Below are 13,254 nucleotides of genomic sequence, written 5' to 3' on the forward strand. Positions count from 1 at the left end.
CGGCACCCCCGCGCGCAGGCGGCGCGTGCCCGCGGGCCGTGCCCGCGCACGGAAGGGCACGGGCACGTGCCTCCCCGCAGCCCCGGATCCCGCCCGTGGCTCAGGGCAGAGCGGCCGCGACCCCCAACGCGTCGCACCCGCCGCTGCGTCCTGCGCCCGGCTCAGCCCTGGGCACTGCGGACCCCTGCACAGGGCACGCGTGCAGCGAGGGCCTCCCTACCGCGCGGGCGCTGCGCAGGGTCCCGCTGTGGCAACGGGTGTCACGGGGGTTAACTCGGGATAAACGCGCACGGCTGCAGCGCCATCCACGTTGGTCTCTCCCGGCCTGTCACGGGGCTGCTCAACACGCCACGCTGCGGCTGCACACGGGGCCTCGGGAGCTGCCACGTCCAGCGAGAGCCGCGCGGGAAGGCGCGCGGAGGGAGGCGGGGAGGCCGTGCCCCAAACGACATCCAGATGGGAAAAGCCTCTAAATACGAACATCAAAGCCAAGGGGACGGCCGCGGAGAAAGGGCTCTCTGCATCCCAACCAGCGCTGGCGGCCAGGAAGCGCAGGGCCCTGTGGTGCCCGCGGCCGCCAACGCGCTGCAGATGCGCTGCCCTCGGCCGGGGGTCCCACCTGGGATGGCCGTTTCACCATGCGGGAGGTGTCACCGCGCGGGAGGTGTCACCGCGCGGGAGGTGTCACCGTGCAGGAGGTGCTTCCCAAAGGGCACAAGTTTTCATCCTAGCGATGCAAATCTGGAAGGGCCACTACTGAGTAGCCTCCGTATCAGCATGTCGTTATTTAGATCGAGTCTCCAGAAACACGAGCTGCTCCTTAGGAGAATCAATATTACTCAGGGATGGCTCTAAACCTTGCTGGTCTCATCAAGCAAGTAAATAAATAGGCACATTTCACAGCTTTGGTGTCTGCTGCACGAAAGCTACAACTGAAGTGAAATCCTGGAGAGGGAACGGGGTGACCCTCGGGGCAGCCTCGTGGCACGGAAGTGGCTCCGGGCAGCTCCGTTGCCCACGGGCAGCGAGTCCCGGCAAGGGCACAGCAGCCTCGACCCAAACGATGCTCGTCCTAAGCAGAAAGTTGCCCCAAGGCAGGATCTGTCAGAAAAAACAGCTCCTTAAGCCAAGCACAGGCCCTTCCCAGCGCCCCTCGGCTCCTCCTGGGAGCTGAAAGGCTGCCAGCAGCTTGGGAGAGCGGCACCCGCAATAGGAGGGGAGACTCTTCATAGAGCAGAGCACTAAGACGTCAGGGGAAGGCGCAGGATTTGCAGCAGGGAGGGAAGAAGGGCTCAGGAAGAGTGTGGGTGAAGCCCGAGCGGAGCCTTACTGGGTCTGCTAGTGAACGTGGCTGCAGGGCGGGAGCCGCGCTGGCTCACAGGGCCTGAACACGGCCACAGGGCGACCCCAGGATTTGCAGCAGAACTGTTAAAGGACGCCAGGATTCGCTTCAAAAGCAGGTGTGCTGGGAGGGAACATGCAGCCTGGCACCGAATGGGGCAGCAAGGCCCAGCACAGCCCAGCACAGCCCAGCGCGGCGTGACCGGCTGTACCGGGGCGGCCGCGTCGCTGCCCGCCACGAGCGCTGTCGCTCCCGCTGCTCCGCTCGCCGGCCCCGAGGCACCCGCGGCCCTACACACAGACCCTGGAGCAGCTCGAGAGCTCGATTCCGACACCGATTTTTTCACTTGCTGAACAGAGAAGGGAGAGAAAGCCTGAAACGCCTAAACAAAGGAATGTTTTTTTCCACTGCGCTTTCAAACGCGGGGGAGCCCAGCAGAATACAGTTAGAGACGGCCCTTCGCCCGGGGGCATCCCAGGCTATGGCTCCAATTAAAGAGAACAAGGATGCAGGAGGTGGTACCTCCAGTCTGATTGCTCCCGCCTGGGGCAGCTCGGCCTCATGAATAAACACTGTTGACTCTAACTCTCAACAAAACAATTACACGTTTGTTTTTAGAATACATTTTCTTAAGCCTCTCCACTTGCAATTTTTGCTACTAGGAACTAGCCAGGACAAGAGTAAAATACCTCTGTGATTCTCTAAACATCCCCATAATTGCAGCACTTCACTCGCGAACGCGCATGCGAACAGAAGCAGCCGGTCCTGAGTGATCTGCACAAATGCTCATTTGCGGTCACCTTCCAGAATGAGACGCAGAATATTTACAGCTCGTTACTATTAGGAGAACTCGGGAGCACCCTGCACCTGAATCCCAGGGCCGGCATCCCTATGGACTGAGCGCAGGAGGAGATCCAAGAGCCCCTTTCTGGTTTAATACCCAGGGACGCGCAACAGGGAGCGGCTGAATCCAAGGGAAAGCGGGCGCCCAACTTGCTCCCAGCTCAAATAGCCAGCGCAAAACCCAAAGCTCTTACGGCAGCAGCAGAAAATAGCCCTGTCTTGCCCTTATGGCCTCATTTTTCAAGTAAAGACAAATGCAGAAGTAAACCAGAACTCTGCTTTCCCTCTGAGGATAATGGTGGAAGCAGGAGAATGGTTTTCTCAGCTTTCTTAGGATTTTTTTTTTCCCCAGAAAAAGCAACTTATTGCTAGAAAGCCGACCAGCCAAGTACCACCCATTATTTCAAGATGTCAAGACCTAAGCTGCAGTTCCTGTTTTAACAGCCATCTACCAGCCCAAGGAATCTGAATCTGTGTTTCAGTATGAGGGCAGCTGCTCAAAAAGTAAGGGGAAAAAAAAAAAAACCTCTCCAGAAGAAGAGGATATGGGGAAAAAAGAGACTGCACAAATGGCAGGACCTATCTGAAAGTCTCAGAAAGATCAGCATGACACAAAATCAATATAGGTTTGGTAAAACCTAACATTACTGATTGCTGCATATGCCTGGCCAAGGCCTGAGTTTTTCTAGGTATGAGATGCATCTAGCCTAAGAGCCGGGAAGCAGCCTGGACCTATGTATTTGGATGGACATAACTGTTTTTTTCAACTAGGTGGCTGAAATGAATAAAGCGGCCACCCAACAAATTCATAACATATTTAGGAAAAACTAAATGTTTAATTTCATTTGTCAAAGTTGGAAAGAAAAAGCATTCAAAGCCAAAGCATGATTCTCCAAGACCCAAATAAACATTATGAGCAGTTTTAGAATAGACTTTTATTTGGGGAAAAGGGTCCTTGCTTTAGAGGTGCTTGTTTTATTTCTGAAAAATGTGAGGAAGCTCCAAAAGGAAAAGCTGGTTTCAATGAAATGATCTGAATACTTGAAGATGTGCTCTTTTGTTTTCATGAATCCCACAACCATATACAAAAATGTCAACCAGCTCCTGGAGTGGGAGCCCCCAGGATTCTTGCAGAGCTAACTTGCCCAGATGCAGCTTTGAGTTACCCACAGAACTCTCTGCTGTCTTGCTGTGTGCAGGTAAGTGCACTAAGGAGACCTTTGAAAGAGAGTGTGGGCTCTAAATATCATCTCAAAAATCAATATTGGTAGTCCAGTATTTGGAATATCAATTCCAAAAGCAATTTGTTAAATTTAGGTTATAGATTCAAGTTTAGAGGCAGTGGGTTTCTGGCCTGCTGATATCCCTTCATTACCTCTTGTGGGATACAATGCACTCAGAGCTGGTGAAGTATCACCCTGGTGCAAAGCGAGGAAGCAGAAAACTACAGACCTCAGCATCCTACTGCTTAATGAGACCCGAAATGGGGGAAAAAAGGAAAAAAAATGTGGGGTATGAAGGGGCTGAGAGAAAAAAAAGATAGGGAGTGTAAAATTTATCTGAAAATGAGGTATAGAAGGAAACACTTCCTTCCTTTGCTACTTCCTCTTCCTTTGCTCAACAACCTACATTGCAAAACTACAAGCATCTCAGCATCTTCACAGTGATAACTGATTTTTGAACAGAGCTGATATGTTTGCTCCTGTCTGCCCTGAAGAAATAACTGAGCTGGGAGGTGGGAATCAGACACATTAATAACATTGCTTATTAGATGCAATAATAATGGGAGTGATGTCTGTTTCCTCTCTCTACAGCCTGTTGGTGGATCACGAGACATAACTGTTAGAAACAGTGATACGGCAGAGCATCAGATTCGCCTTGGCTCTGCAGCCCAGAGTGACAGAGTGGCCTGCTAAATAAGTGGTAGTCAGTGAGTGAGCGAGCTGAAGCGGCACCTTGTCTGACTGATCACAGCCTCATCTGTGGCACTGCATCTGCCAGTTCAGTCTACTCCTCCTATGAGTGTGCACTCCGCCTGTGAGTGAGCACTCCCCCCGTGAGTGTGAGTGAGCACACAAGTACCACCCATTATTTCAAGATGCCAAGACCTAAGCTGCAGTTTCTCTCCTTAGCACAACATTTTGGTTGACAAGTTCACTTTTTCCCTTCGAAATGCCTCCTCACCGGATCCTTCTCCTTCCCCCTGACGAGATGAGAAAACGCGGCCGGGAGCGCGAGGGGCAGCGGGCGCCGTGGGGCCCATTGAGCAGCCGCCCATGCACAAAGTCTCAACACGAGCCACGTTGCCTGCCCCTATATGTTATTTGTATGTGATGTTAAGCAACAAGGTGCAAATGAGCTGGAGGAGAAAATATCAGACGTGGCAAGATGTTCCGCTGCCGCACTACACAGCACGACAGAGATAAGTGACTCTCCGTATGGGGCCCTGCATCCTAGGAGTGTTTATACTCGCTTGGATAATTGGGACCCCAGCCAGCTCATCCTAAAATATACAGCATGAGCGTGGTTAGGCATTGCATCTGCAACGTATACAACTTGAGATGTCAAAGCAGCTTTGTTTGAAGTCAACAGCAATAAAAACTGCATTTGTATGAGAGCTTAGCATGTGGGAATACATATTGCTAAACCGAGATGTTAGCACATGGCCCTCCTCGCTCTCCTGCTGCCAAAAGAATGCCTTTCAAAATCAAAATGAGCATGCCAATAATCTGTAGGGTATTTAAAAGCTGAGAGAGATCCATGGCAATCTCCCAGCATGAGAGAAAACTCTTCGGGGACAAATTCACCTTCGGTAGAAACTGGTGTCACTCCTTTTGCTTTGCAACTTTGGGGTCACACAGATTCCAAACTATGTCTTTCATATACATGGAATATGTATATGACTTTCATATACATGGAAACATTATGCATTAAAGAGTCTCCAAAAGAGGTTTTCTGTTTCATTTTGCAAAACCTTAAATACCGGTTGCCTGGTGACTAATATAATTAAAAGAAACCAGAATTTCAAATGTGTACAAATCTATCTTTCTAAGTAGCTATCTTGGCATTATTTTAGTAAGCCCCACAAAAATCGTATCAGAACTGTGTTAAGCTTATGGGTTTTCTGTGAAGCCTCTTCCTGGATATTAAACTTTAAACAAATATTATGATTGTATTCAGAAGGCTTGAATGGGCTGATGATTTTGAAAGTGCTACTTTGGCATCATTGTGCAGCTACATTCTTTTATGTATGTTTTTGTTAAAACACAAAGAAACTCTATTTATGAAAAGTCAGTCTTAAATCTATAGTTTGTGAAGCCATAATTTGTGGTTGCAATTGTGGTTAATTTAACAAAGAAAGCCTTTTGCTTCACAGTGCACCGTACTTACTATTTTTCATAAACTATCAGAGCAAAAAAAAACCCCTTCAACATGTCAGATATATGATAATCCAGCAATGTTGCAATTTTCCAACTCCTGTTTTGTGGTATACCGTATTATACACACAGGAATGCTACATCATTTATTCTGGAGCACAGCCCTGTAATTATTGCTGGCAAACTACTAATTACACACCGCCATCAAATCTAACAATTTTCCCAATAAAAAAAAATAACTACTTTCGTGTGGAATAGAGCAACCAGGACTATGAGTACAGGCATGTTTTTATTTTAGCGTGCGTGCGGACGCTATTGATCCCCACTCATTTACACTTCACCTGAGGCGTCCCCTCAGCACGGAACCGCGCAGTGTTTTACGATACACTGGGACACCCTTTTATCACCGGCTCTGAACTGCGACCGCTGCTTCTGAACGGGACCTCCCTCCTCATCGCAGAGGCAAAACTCTCAGCCCGGATAGTTCTGACTTGGGCTAGTCCCAATTCAGGACTAGAAACAAAAGGGAGGGAATTGAGATCCCGATTTCCTCCCTTTGCAGGAGGTCTTTTGGTCTTTTCTCTTTTGGTGTTTTCTCTTTTGGTCTTCTTTAGGCCCTATGATGTGGATGTCCTCCTTTATCTCCTCTAGCCCTGAGAACCAGGAGAAAATCAGCCTCTTTCTAGCTCCAGGTGCTCTATGGAAAAGGGAAATCTCAGTGCCAGAATCACACAGCCTTGACTGGCATTTCTTCCAGGAAGAGGGAGGAGGAAGCGTTTGGGGATGAAGGAGTGCACCACCATACCTCCCCCAAGACAATCTGCTTGTGCACTGGCATTTATGGAATTTGGCAACTGATGGGACAGCTCCGGGCTGGCCTTCCCCCGCCGTCACCTCCTCGCAGCAGAAAAGGCACATCCCGATCTCTGCCTACGGATGCACCCGCTCGAGATGGCTCTCATGGAGCTCGCAGGGGCCCGGGAATGCAGCAAATGTTCCCAGGTGCTTCTAAACGTTCCAAACGCTCCCAGAGCAGCTTCTGCAGGAGCGCAGCACAGGAACATGGCATCCTGCCAACAACTTCCCAATCGTTCTCCATTTTCTTCTGCTCCAGAACGGCAGCCAAAGAGCTGCCGAGCAAAGCGCTGTCCTGCCTGGACAGCGGCACGGGAAGGCAGGCACGGGCTGCGGAGATGTCCCGCGGGAGCCTTGCAGCCCGGCTGCATGGAGCCCCTGCACTACCACGAGGCTGCGCGGAGCTGCACGGGCTGGCACAGCCCCCAGAGCCCACACTGCTCCCTCCAGCGCTGGCTTTCGTGTCCTTAGCAGCCTCACTACGAATCCAGCAAGCTTTGTGTGCCAAGCAAGCTGGCCGATCTGAGGCACAGCCTTGGTCAAACACAAGGAATTGCTTGACAAGAAGGCACTGCAACTAAAAACGCTTAAAAATGTGAACGGAGCTTGCGGCTTGCAAGTTCGGTGTTGGGTCTGAAGCCTGATGCTCTTTGGGAACTCCCTTCAACACTCATCTCGGCAGGCGTACCTGTGCACCAGCACGCCTTTGCCTTTCTAAATCTGTGCTTTTATTTATTCTGCAACTACAGAAATAGGATGGTTTAGGGAAAAGAAAAAAAAAAAAAAAGGTGACAGGTATAAGACTCAGCTCATATGGATAACTCTGGGAAAAGAGATTTTCTGGCATGAGTCTACTTACAGGTTTGCTGCTATCAGCCGAGGATTAGGCAGCTAACATGGCATCTCTGTTGACATACATTTTCTCCCCACAGCTAAGACAGCTTAACTACTTTATACATCAGAATATGCAATGGCTAACCAGATGCTTTCAAAGAGGAAAAGTATCTCCTACTTATTCATTTATAATTCTGCTTTCAATGGAATTGGAATCCGGCGACAAAGACATAAACACCCCAAGCCCTCGTGCCTGCCTCCAAACGCCGCTCACATGAAAAGCTCGACTTAGGATCCAATAAATAAATAAACAGGAGCAGCTACTTGACCGGTCTTGCAAGTGTGCCGAGCCCGTCCACACGCTCGCGTGTTCTCCTTCCCTTCGACACGCACACATCACAAGGATTAAAGGGAAAGGGACCTTACAGCTTTCGACACCGCGTGTCTCCCGCCCTCCCTCGCTCCCTCCCAGCTGCAGCTATCTCTTCTGTGAGGATTACCAAGGCTACAGCCCCATGCAGCTGTCAGTCCCTGCGGGCTGTAATTCAGCTCTGCTCCTCTCACTCTATCCATCACATTTACACAAATCCCCGAGGTGGACTGCCTTCTAAATGTCTTTACCTTGTGCATTATCCTGGGGCTTAACAATCCAATATTGGTGCAGCCAAGGATAATTACTCTCCATTGATGATGGAACACCCCGGATCCTGTCAGCCCCGGCGATTTGCATCGCGCCGTGCTGGGGATCAACAGATGCAACAAAGGAGCGAGGCCTGACGAGAGGCCCAGGGCCGAGGGGCTGAGGGCCCCACGGGAGGGCAGGGGCAGCTCCGTGTTTCCCCCGTCCTGGCACGGACAGGCCCTGAGCGACAGCAACCGCCAAGGGCTACGTGTTGGCCCCACAGCAGCTCCTGCAGTTCAGCAGGAAGCCGGGAAAACGCTCCGGGGTCCGAAGGGGGCTGCGTCCTGGGCCGGTTTAGACATGGGTTGAGTCACAGTGTCCAGAGGCAGGTGCCTGGCTCACAACCGCAGCGGGTTCGGAAGCCTCCTCTGGTGGCGCGGGCCCTGCCAAGAGCTGCTGCCCTGCTGGGCATCATCGATACATCATGGATATCTAAAATAAGGGACTGTGGATTGTTCAGCCACTACTAACCAGGTGAGCAGGTATATGGGGGTGGAGGTGGAATAACTAAATCATCCTGACCAACTCGGCAATCTAAGCCTGGGTCTGACTAGAGGTAGGAAGAGCAGCACGTGAGCTTGAAGTTCCCGTATTTAACCTAGAAAGATGCCAAGTCCCCTCCTCCTCCTCCAGGCTTTTATTTGGAGGCCAGCAACACCCTGACAAGTTCATGCCTTGGCCAACAGCCCCGCTGGGCTTAGGGCACAGAATGCTTTTCTGTTTGGATGTGATTTTCTACCACCACCATGCCCAGATTGAGCTGGGTCCATCTCTCGGCAAAGCCCAGATTAGTGGCATCAAAACTGAGGCCTGGGTTGCTGAGCAAGAGCTCCCAGCAGGACGCAGCTAACCGTGTTAAAATCTGGATTTCTATTGGGTTGCTGGTGGCAGAGCTGCATCAACTCATGCTCTTGCCAGACTGGAAGAAACGCAGACTTTTCTTCCTGAGGAAATGCCCTTTATTGAGGGAAAAGCTGGTTTTCTGGGATTCCTGGCCATATGGAGGACAGTGTTTAAAAAAAAAAAACAAAACATGAACGGTGGAGCAAAATGAAACAACATGAAGGAAAGAGCCGGGCATGGCTTTGTTCTGAGACTGGTGAAGCTCAAAGTAAGAGAAGAGGAAAGCAGAGGAGAAAGCTCTTCAGCAAGCAGCTGTGCACGGTCTGCTCTTATCAAAGCCCGTTGCTGACACGGAGCTGTCACCGACGCATCCTGTGCTGCATCCTGAGGGTTAGGATCCTGAGCAACACCACGAGCTGACTTGGCATCTTGGACCGAAGCGGGATGAGCTCCTGAAAGCAGCAGTGAGCAAGGAGGGAAGTGAACTTGCAACTTGCAGGGAAATCTTTTCATTTTGACTGGCAGTCAAACTTGGAGATTTTCTGTGCGCAACGGGGTCTCTTCCAAGAGGGGAAAGAGAAGAAATGCCAGATTCTGGCCTTCTAACACAGATGCTAGCGGCTACTAACGCCAACAGGGGGGCTGCATACGGCAAGTCTGAACAGCTCAAACTCGTTAACATCACAGCCTGGGATTATCACTATCTCTCATCACAAGGATTTGCCTCTCACCCTGATGCCTCCTTGCGTCACTTGATTCAGGTGTAAATTTAATATTGATGGGAAGTACCAACCCTACGTCTGAAAGCCTTTGCCTTTACCGAGTAGAATCATTCGTTTTCACCCTGACCTCCTAATATCCTGAAATCTATTCCAGACTGATTATCTTAAAGGCTTTCAGGCCCCTTGCCAGCTTCAATCCTCAGCCTTTTTGGGGCACAGAGATGATTTGTGAACAGCACAGGATGGAAACGGTGATGGAACAGCTTGTGGCCATCCCACTTGCTGCAAGACACCAAGCACAACCCGCCTTAATTGCTCTAATCCAGACTTACACAAGGAACTTAAAATCGGAAGGCCTGGCGTCAGCCTATTAGAGACACCAGGCAGGCCTGAAGAGTCACCTCAGCCCACAGGAGCTGCTCATTCTCTCCCGGACGCTGGCGGGGGGCACTCACCTCTCAGCAGTCTCCCTAAAATGGGGCTTCCACAAGCGGAGAGCGGCTTTTGCAAGAGGCAACGGAACTGGCCGGGCATCGGCAGCCTGGCACAGGCGCCCCCTCCGCAGCCGCGCTCCCATCCCAGCCCGCATCGCGGGAATCCATCACTCACCACGGAGAAAGGGACATTATTATGGCTTTCCATCTGTCAGTGCAAAGTGAAATGTAACTTCGCGCTGGGCTTTCCACTCCGCGCTCAGGCACGGAAGATTTAGAGCTTGCTGCTCTATTTTTGAAAGGGGAAATTGGAACGAAGCTGCTGAGTCATGAGAAGCGCGGCCAATATCGCCGGCCATTTCTCCCTGGGGAAAATCACTAATCCCTTCCGATGCACCTGGGTGCGATTGATTCCTCAGGATTCCCGCACACTTAAACCTTCTCCGGCTGTCATGGGCGCATTGATTTGTCCGGCAGTGGAGAAGAGGACGGGTGTAATGGAGGTGATTTTTGAGGTGGTGATTGCCATGGGTGGGTGAAGATAAAGCGTGGTGAGATAAGCAGCCCTTGGAACTCAAAGCGGAGCCGCTCCGCCGCCCGCTAACGCTGGCACATGCCGGCCACACAGGTGAGCGGCAGCGTAATGAATTCACAGGGGGTAATAAACCTGATGGAAACCAGCTGAAAATAGCCCGGTGGCAATAACGCATCCTCCTGCAGCACTGTGCACTCAAGGACTTTGTCCTCATCAAAATGACATAATGTACAGTGGAAGAAAACAGGAGAGGAGCATAAACACAGGGACCTCATAAACAGCTGCAGCCCGAGCGAGAGCATCCCATTAAAGACAATGATGCTGAACCCTTGAAAACAAGCGTAAACGAGCAAAACAGCGAGGTTGAGGTGGCCATGAAGCTCCTGGTCATCACTAACTGCTCCGCACAGGGAAGGATAGGGAGGAGGTTGGGATGTGGACCTATTTCCCTACCGTTCCACCACGCCGGGACTATATAGGGCCAGTTTCATGGAACCAAAACCTGTGCTGCTGCTGACGAGCGTTGTCCCTGTGTGGGTCCTGCTGCAGGCGCAGCCGGTCCTGGCGCGGCCTGACCCCTCTGCCACCATCCCCATGTCCTGCACGGACGCGGCGTCCCACGGGCTGCCGGGCCTGGAACCCTGATTTAGTGTCAAATATAGCTGATAATTAGCTGAAGTCATATAGGCCTTACAGGAAAGTACATGAAAGAGAAATGGGCTGGGGCAAATAGGGGCTATATTTTAAAGCTTCTTCCAGCCTGCAAAGTCCCTTTCAACACCACATATATTGCTTTATTTTTTTTTTCCCCCCTTAAAGCAGCTACTGTAGGGGCCAGAGCCTTGTGCAATATGAAGAATGGCCAAACACAATTTTAATGTATCTTGTAAGGCAGAGTGCAATCCTTATATATCAGAAGGAGCCATGTGCCGAAGTGCCTGATGATAAGGAAGAAATGTGTCCTCCATCAGGAAAAACCCGTTTAATGCGCACGCTGGGAGCAGAGTATTACACAGACACCACTTTCCACCAGCCATGTGAATTTAAGGAACCCCCGCTGGTAACTGCGACTGTTTGCAGACAATCAGACCAGAAGCAAAACGCTATAAATTCTTAAGGTGCTGCACGAGGCGAGATACCTCCGCACATCTCATAGGACACCAGGAAGGGAAAGACACCACGGAAGCATCTGAACTCCCCTACAACAAATGCCATTTCAAGCATCATTTATTATGCTGCCTTTCACAGACTTTTACAGTCCTCAATATGGTTAGCAATTCCAGCTGACTCGTAAAGCGGTTTTAAAATTCATCATCGAAAAGAATGTTTATCTCTGTGTTTTCTCCAGTTCGGAAGTAAAATTAGACTCCTAAAACCTGGGGCTGGTGTGTCTTTAATTTTGTTTAGAACAGAAAATAACTGTGATATGAAAGGTTTAATGAGGTTAGAAATCTAAAAGGAAATGGAGTGGGAATAGATTATCAAGAGAAATAAAGCCAACCGCTGGAGAGTACACTAATATTAAATATTAGGTTTCTAAACCAAATATATATAATCCATTTAGGGACTTAATGGTGGTTCTCAGAAGCACATTTATCTACAGCTTATGGTTCAACAACCAATATTATAACTCCATTTGTCATTGTTAGGCGAGGGGAATGGATGTCAGGGAGGCGAGGGTCAGCCGGCGAGGAGGAGCTCGGGAGAGGCTCCGCGGCCGAAGGCTCTGCTGGGAAGCGCAGGCTAAGATGGATGGCTAGGATGGGTCTGGAAACAACAAACTCTCCTCCCCAAAACACCCTCTTCCATTTTTGCTTTTCATTTTCCTTGCGAAGAACAAGGGCCGCAGACTCAAGTGAGGATTTGCCTTAAATTAGGCCTTGCGCCTATTTTTCACTTGGCAAGATACTTCTCCGTGTGCTTAACTAAACGTGGGATTACGCACTTGATTAAAATTAGTGACATGCTTAAACTGCTTGATGAATTGGATCATTAGATCCCGAAGTCGATAGGATATAAGGAGTTTGGAAAATGAAGACAAATTGAAACGCAAAACTGGATTTTGGTGCTAAACTTTTGGCACTCATAATAGCAGATATATAGGATAGGCAAAGATTTAGCTAAACTTTTTGATGTTATCACCTAAAATTAGATCCTTGCTTGGGTAACTCCTGCTCTCTTCTAGGGATTCCCAGGATATACGATATGGGTGGTGAAATGGGGAGTGGAAGGGCAGCTTTGCCCTCAGCGAGTTTGCTCACGTAAAAACAGCCCTGAAGCTGCAGGAAAAAAAAAAAAAAAAACCTTCCACAACTAGGAGAGAAGCCATTAGGAGATGACATATTGAAGAGAGAACTATGGAGAAATGCTTGGTCTTCCATGTGCCTAACTTAGAAAAGGCCAAGGGAGCTCCATGTGGGGAGATGAGCTATCCAGCAACGTGAAGGTCAAGTCCTGGAGGAACCAGCTCCAGCATCTCTGCCAGGGCTGCCCAGCGAACACCCACAGGCAACAAGATTTACAAGAAACCCAGTAAGATTTACATGGAGCAGTTTCCTCGTCTTGGCCCAATCCTGGTTGACTTAAACCTTGAAATGACACCACGACCTGCAGTGAGCCCATTCAGCTTGCTTGTTTGAAGTGGTCAGAACTCCAAGTTAAAAAAATAAAATAGCCCAGCACGCAAAATGCTGGCAACTCCCAGCACCAGCATTTTTTGCTGTCACTGAAGTTTTCAGGAAACTAAGAGGCTTCATACAGTGCCATATGTTGGCTATCACTCTAATC

At 49.9% G+C, this 13,254-nt stretch overlaps 1 protein-coding gene across 3 annotated transcripts in view; it reads right to left on the reverse strand.

The window, feature by feature from the left end:
• Positions 1 to 13,254, reverse strand: part of FBRSL1 (fibrosin like 1) — a 460,961-nt gene that overhangs the window by 99,953 nt on the left and 347,754 nt on the right. The window lies entirely within an intron of this gene.

The sequence above is a fragment of the Nothoprocta perdicaria genome, unplaced genomic scaffold, assembly GCF_003342845.1.
Source record: "Nothoprocta perdicaria isolate Ctin4 unplaced genomic scaffold, notPer1 scaffold_2, whole genome shotgun sequence".
Taxonomy (NCBI): domain Eukaryota; kingdom Metazoa; phylum Chordata; class Aves; order Tinamiformes; family Tinamidae; genus Nothoprocta; species Nothoprocta perdicaria.